The sequence below is a fragment of the Chenopodium quinoa genome, unplaced genomic scaffold (assembly GCF_001683475.1).
Source record: "Chenopodium quinoa cultivar QQ74 unplaced genomic scaffold, ASM168347v1, whole genome shotgun sequence".
NCBI lineage: Eukaryota > Viridiplantae > Streptophyta > Magnoliopsida > Caryophyllales > Amaranthaceae > Chenopodium > Chenopodium quinoa.
Window position 1 is genome coordinate 4,625,596 of NW_018744304.1, and position 6,388 is coordinate 4,631,983.

Below are 6,388 nucleotides of genomic sequence, written 5' to 3' on the forward strand. Positions count from 1 at the left end.
TAGTTAATCTTGAATTAATTATAGCCTTTGTGCAGCGAATGGAGAATGATGTCAATTTCCATCTCGGTTGAATACCCAGCGTCAAGCCTTTCCATGTTCTCAAATAATCCGATCATTTTAAGTACATGTGGGCTGACTGGCTCTCCTTTCTTGAGCTTACTCTCAAGGATCTGCCTATAGGTTTCGAACCTTTCAGTTTGGGCCTGCTCTTGGAACATGTTCTGAAGTTCAAAAATGATCTCAAAAGTCGTCTCCTTTTCAAAGAAAGTCTTTTGGAGATCCGGAGACATTATGGCTAACATGATGCATTTGACATCCCGATTGGCAATTTGCCATCAGTTTAGGGCAGCCTGAGTGACCTCCTCATTGGGAGCGTCGGGCATTTCCTCATCAAGGACGTATTCCTTTTGGTCTTGCATGAGAACTATACACAAGTTCCTTTGCCAATCAAGAAAATTTGGCCCACTCAACTTCTCCTTGTCGAGAATTTAGCATAACAAAAATTGGTTGTTTGAGTTATTTGCAGACATGATTCTACAATTGAAAGAATTTGAAATGAAAAAACCATTCATAAAACAGACATGCAAATTTTAAAGCATACATGCAAATTTTCAACCTTTATTGAGCGTTTTATCCACGCATTAATATTTGTCCCTTTTAGGCGAGAATAAAACGATTCCAAGATCCCAAAAATCAAAAAGTGATTAAGCATGCTTGGCTAGTCTTAAAACTTAATATTTGAGGGTAAATAATCAAATTGCTAATAGCTCTAAGCTACTCTTGGTTTGATAAAACGTCGCACCTAATGCTTTCTTGACGTTTTATCTTCATTTCCACGATATCTAAGGACTCTTTCCTAATATCGTTGAGCTTAAATAAGACCAACTTTTATACCTAGTATACCTTACGTTCCTAGGGAAGTAGTGATGCCTCGCTTTGGCATAGCCCATCACTACGCGCATTAGTTCGGTAAGTGTTGTTCTTGGAATGGCAAATTTGGCTCAATATTATAGGGTCCCAGAGTTTCTATGTTGGTTGATTTAAGTGAACTTAATTAATCATTGCAACATTTGAAATCCTAAACATACATCTATCATACCATTCATTCATATATAAACATAACTATATATATAAAACATAAGTAAAAGATGCATTTGGCAACTAGCATGACCCCTTGAGTCTTCAAGTCTCCATGGGTCTTCGATGCATCCTCATGGCTTGTCTTCTTAGAAACGCCGTTTTTGAGACATCTCCACCAAATATGCAACTACTAGTTATTTTTATTAGGACTAATCTAAATATTAAGGTACAAAAATACGCAACGGTACGCAGACCGTATTTAGATTTACAAAAATACATAATGGATCGCAGTCCGTATTTACTATCCTAATCGGGCCTCACTAGTTGCCATTTTCACAAAACCTATGATACAATACACATTCCATTCATCCATTTGTAGGGTTTCGTAGTGACCCTCACTACGCGGAAAGAAACCCCCCAAGACCCGCCCCGATAACTAAAGAAATTAAAGCATGCTAAACATAATTAATACATAATTAAAAGAAGAAGGGATAAAGAATTATACCCTAGACGCGTGCTTCGCTTGCTAATAGAGCTCTTACTTCAACCTCGCAAATGCAAGGCCTCCGACGGTTCGTACCCTCGAACCCGACCTGATCGTCCTAAGCCCTGAAGGTTAGTCGGGACCCGGACAAAGTATAAACTTTGGAGTTTTACGAACTTAAGGTATTCTAAACAATGGAGATGCCTATATAGTTCCACTTAAGTGTGTTCTTTCCAAAATACCCAAGCCTTGGTATTTATGGGGAAATGAACCCTTGGATTTCATTCCCCAACCAATGTGGGAGAATGAATAAAATTGATAATTTATTTAATTCTAAATTAAATAAATAATCAAGGAAATCACTATGCAACAAGTGTCAAGGGGAGAGAGGGAGTTAGGTGAGGACCAAGAGTAAAGGGGGGACCATTGCCTTGCTCCCCAAGGCTTTGCCCAAGGGTTGGTCCCCACCCCTCACAAAACCAGCACCAAGAGGGCTGCTGGGCTAGCTGCCATCTAGCACGCCAGCTAGCATTGCAAGGATGCCCATCCAGCATGCATCAGCCCAAGCCAGCACATGCGCGCTGCATGCTGCTGTGTTGGGCGATGCCTTCGCTGCTGCTGCTTGCTAGGCGCTGTGTGCTGCTAGCTAGGCACTGCTGCCCAGCCATCGCACACGCACATGCACAACCAGCATGCGTGCTTCTAGCGAGCCACGCAGGCTGGGCATTGCCTCGCCAGCCACACGCACAAGCATACGATGCTTGGTGCTGTGCCAGCGATGCTGCGATGGCCTGCATGCACACGCAAACACGCATAGGCCTAGCCATGCGATAGTGTTGTGCTATGTGCTGCGATGGTGCGATAGCCCTAGGCACATCCACACGCACACACGCATAGGCCTAGCCATGCGATAGTGTTGTGCTGCGATGGTGCGTTGGTGAGATGTGCGAAGGCTGCGATGGTGCGATAGCCCTAGGCATACACACAGGCACACACACGCAAGTGCCTAGCACTGCGATGGTGTTGTGCTTGTGCGATGGGCTGCGATAGCACCTAGGGCGCGCCTAGCACACACATGGTGCGCCTAGGCTTGCGATGAGCTAGCCTAGCCTAGCACTTCACATGGCTAGGCTAATGTGATGCTACGGCTATGCTTGTGATTTTGCGATGCTCGGTCTCGACGCCCTAGGTTCGATATCCGACGTCTGTGTTCGTAAAACTCCGACGATTCATTAAATCCTTTGGATTGATTCGTCGTCTCGGATCGGTTGTTCAATTAGGTTCGACCCGAAGGGTTCAGTTAAGATTAAGCTGTAATATTAATTATACCTTAATATTACTGATCGGAAGCGACCTCCACCTAGGCATTCCGATCACTTGACCTTACCGAAGAATTAGCTCTCTATCAGAATAATACACTTGTTGGAAGGACACCATTCCTTTCACCATTCACTATGTGTGAATGGGCCATGCATTTTACAACGAAAAACAAGTAACAATGCATAACATGCGCAAACTAGTAACTAAATTAGGTGGTTAATCCGATTAACGCGCCTAATTAAAACTAGTCAAAGTTGTTAACTGATTATGTGATTAAAAAGCAATAAAATTAGCTCAAGTAATTAACAAAACTCCCAATAAATTCCGCATCCAACTCAATTAATCCAATTAATTAAGCAGGTTAACCCAAATTTTGCCAAGTTAATTTTGCAAGTGTCAGCAAAATAGAGGCCTAGCCTCGTTAAAATAATAAAATAATTAAACGGCAAAAATCGCAAAACACATACCCCAACGATGCTTTACGATGCCCAAGTGCTTAGCACCATGGCTCGAGGTGCCTTGTGTTGCCGCACCCGCATAACCGCTTGTGGCCTAAGCACGTGGGAGTGACTCCAATGCTGCATACGCGTAACACCGACCACATCAGTGCACTTGCACGCACACAAGACGTGGCCTCAAAGGTCCTAAATCATGTGAGCTTACGCTGCCAAGCAACACATCACAGCACCAACACACCCCTATCGTAGCATCTTGTGCGCATCACCCACGCGTTCTCGATGCATCAAGCACGCACACACCACAACATGTGTGTAGGCAACAAGCGTGAACCTAGCCCAACACGCCACACAGCAGCAGCCATTCGAGGCATGAGTAGCCCCATGCGCACCTCGGCAGCCACATATAGGCTGCGCGTGAGCAGCCCGGCTAGCAGAAGGTGGTGCTTGGGCGATCTTTGCCTTGATTTACGTGCTTTTATCTCGAGATTTAATCCCAATATTAGTGTGGCATAAAATTGATTCTAAATTTATTTTAGAACCAACCTTGAGAAAGAATGAAAATATAACAAGTCCAACTTAAATAAATTCAATTTTAGTGCACAAACCAGAATAAATTCAAGAACCATTCTTTAAATTATTTTAGGTTCATCTTGATGCTATAAATTGAAGGACTATACTCACAATTATTTTTTAATAGGGGATTTTTTTCCCGCCATGTGGACCAATGGAGCTCTGCCATGTGTTGTCCACGTGGACCAATCAGAGTCTGCCACGTGTCACCTCGTGAGAGGCCCATGGTGGACCAATCAGGTCACGACACGTGGAAAACAGATTGCTAATTGGGAAAGCGACCTTTACGGCCCAAATTCCAAGGTAAGCCCAGTCAGTCCTAGGTTATAGAAACCTAGTACTAGGCCCGCATTTCAAAGACCCTATAAAAGGGAGATGTTCCTTCTGAGGAACATCATTCAGAAATCATACGCGCGTACATTACTTGCTGAGCATTAACCCCAGCTTTAATTGCGCTACTTGAGAGCTAAGGCTTGGTTTTCGAGACTGTCTCAGATAGTCGGATGATCACTCCCCTTCCGAGAGGAGCCTGATCCCCTTTACTTTTCGCATCTTTACTTCCGAACACGCTCTAACTTAATCGTCGGAGGCGGAACTCCCACCCACAGGAGTCTTCGTTGTTTTGCAAGTACAGGTGTCCAGAGGTGTTGTAACTCTCCCGCTGGACATCCAAAAAACCCCGACACATTTGGCGCTGTTTGTGGGGAGAGTACTATTAAGATGACTTCACAAGGACCTGTACCGCCTCTTAATGAGAAACGGCCTATGGCCGATGTCCTGGTCTATACAGACCAAGATACAAATGACGACTGTGAAGTCGACACACACACTTCCCCTAACGGGTCCCTAAGAACTCGGCGCATTCGTCCCCTCAAAAGAAAGGAACGGATTGTCGAACAGGCGGGCCCTAGTGAACTAGCCGACCAGCTAGTCGGTCAACCCCAGGTGGCCGAAGGCTCCGTCCCCATCACTAGAAACAAGCTCATGACCCTCATCACAAGTTTCAAAGGGGAGATTAAGGACTTTATTGACAAACGGACGACTGTTTCAACTAGGGACTAGTCGGCCCAGAAGCCCTCTCATTCTAGGAGGAATAAGCCGGTCAAAGACCGAAAGGCCACTCCTTACCCTAAACATAGGGAGGGGCAGAGGCCCTTGTTAAATTTGGCCAAATTTCGGTTCCTTGAGCCAGGGAAGAGGAAGGCCATACGACATGTACAACCGGATGGATCGAAGAAAACTTATTCTAATGCCTAGATTTTAATTTAGCAGAAGAACATGCATCTGCCAGAGTCAGCTTCCATGTCGAACTTGCAAGACAGCTTTCAGAATACCTCAATGAGGTATTCACAATCAAATCAAGAGAACCAGACAGGCGGCATGTCTGCCCACTCTAGTCCTCAAATGCTCCATGCGTCCCCGTATGTGCCTTAACAGCCATACATGCCGTCCTAGGAAATAACCCTCTTTAGGGGGCAGGCGGCACATAATGTCCAGCCTTTGGATTGGCAGCTCCGACTGCTAAGACTGGAGGAATGACCCTCAGCTTTTTTTCCAAGGAAATAATAGAGGTTGCCCAGCCGGCCAAGGTAAAAAATGTGTTGGTAGGTTCCTATGACGGTACCACCAACCCAGAAGACCACATGATGGCATACACCAACCTTATGTATCTTCAAGGGTTGGATGATGCCGCATGGTGTAGGTGCTTCCCGGCCACATTGAAGGGCGTCGCCCAGCAATGGATCGGCAACCTGCTAGACAGATCCATCAATAATTTTAAGATGCTTGCATACTTGTTTGGGTCAAACTTCTCAAGAAATATCCCTACAAAGAAAACGAGTCTTGACTTGGGAGCTATATAGTAGGGTGAGAAGGAAGGGCTACGCTCATATATCAAATGGTTCAATCTAATGAAAATTCAGATTCAAGGACTCTCTGATGAGGTGGCCTATACAGACTTTTTCAAAGGTCCGAAGGCCGGGTCGGCCTTCAAGTTCGTTCTTGTCAGGTGGAGGTTTGCTACCATCCAAGAAGCACTGATGGAGGCAGACGCCTATATACAGGCGACCGAACTCTGCAACATCAGTAAACAGTCGGACTCAAAGAGGTCTGACAAAAAAGAGAGTCGGCCATTACAGTCGGCTAAGAATGAAAAGAAGAGAAAAGAAGTATGGGTGGTTGATACTTCTGAACAGCCATCCCCGAAGAAAAAGAGAGAAACAAAACTTACTCCCCAAAGTACGAATTCAATAAATATTGTCACTCCATCCTCATGGAAAATAAGGATTGGGTCTCCATTGACAAACCGGCTGCTATGAAAGGTTCCGCCAAAAATCGGAACAAAAATAAATATTACCACTACCATGAGGATATTGGCCATGACACCAATGAATGCTTTAGTCTCAAGCGGCTGTTGGACCGTCTGAATGATAAAGGAGTTCTCAAATCTTATATTTTGAGGTCCAAGTTTACCTTG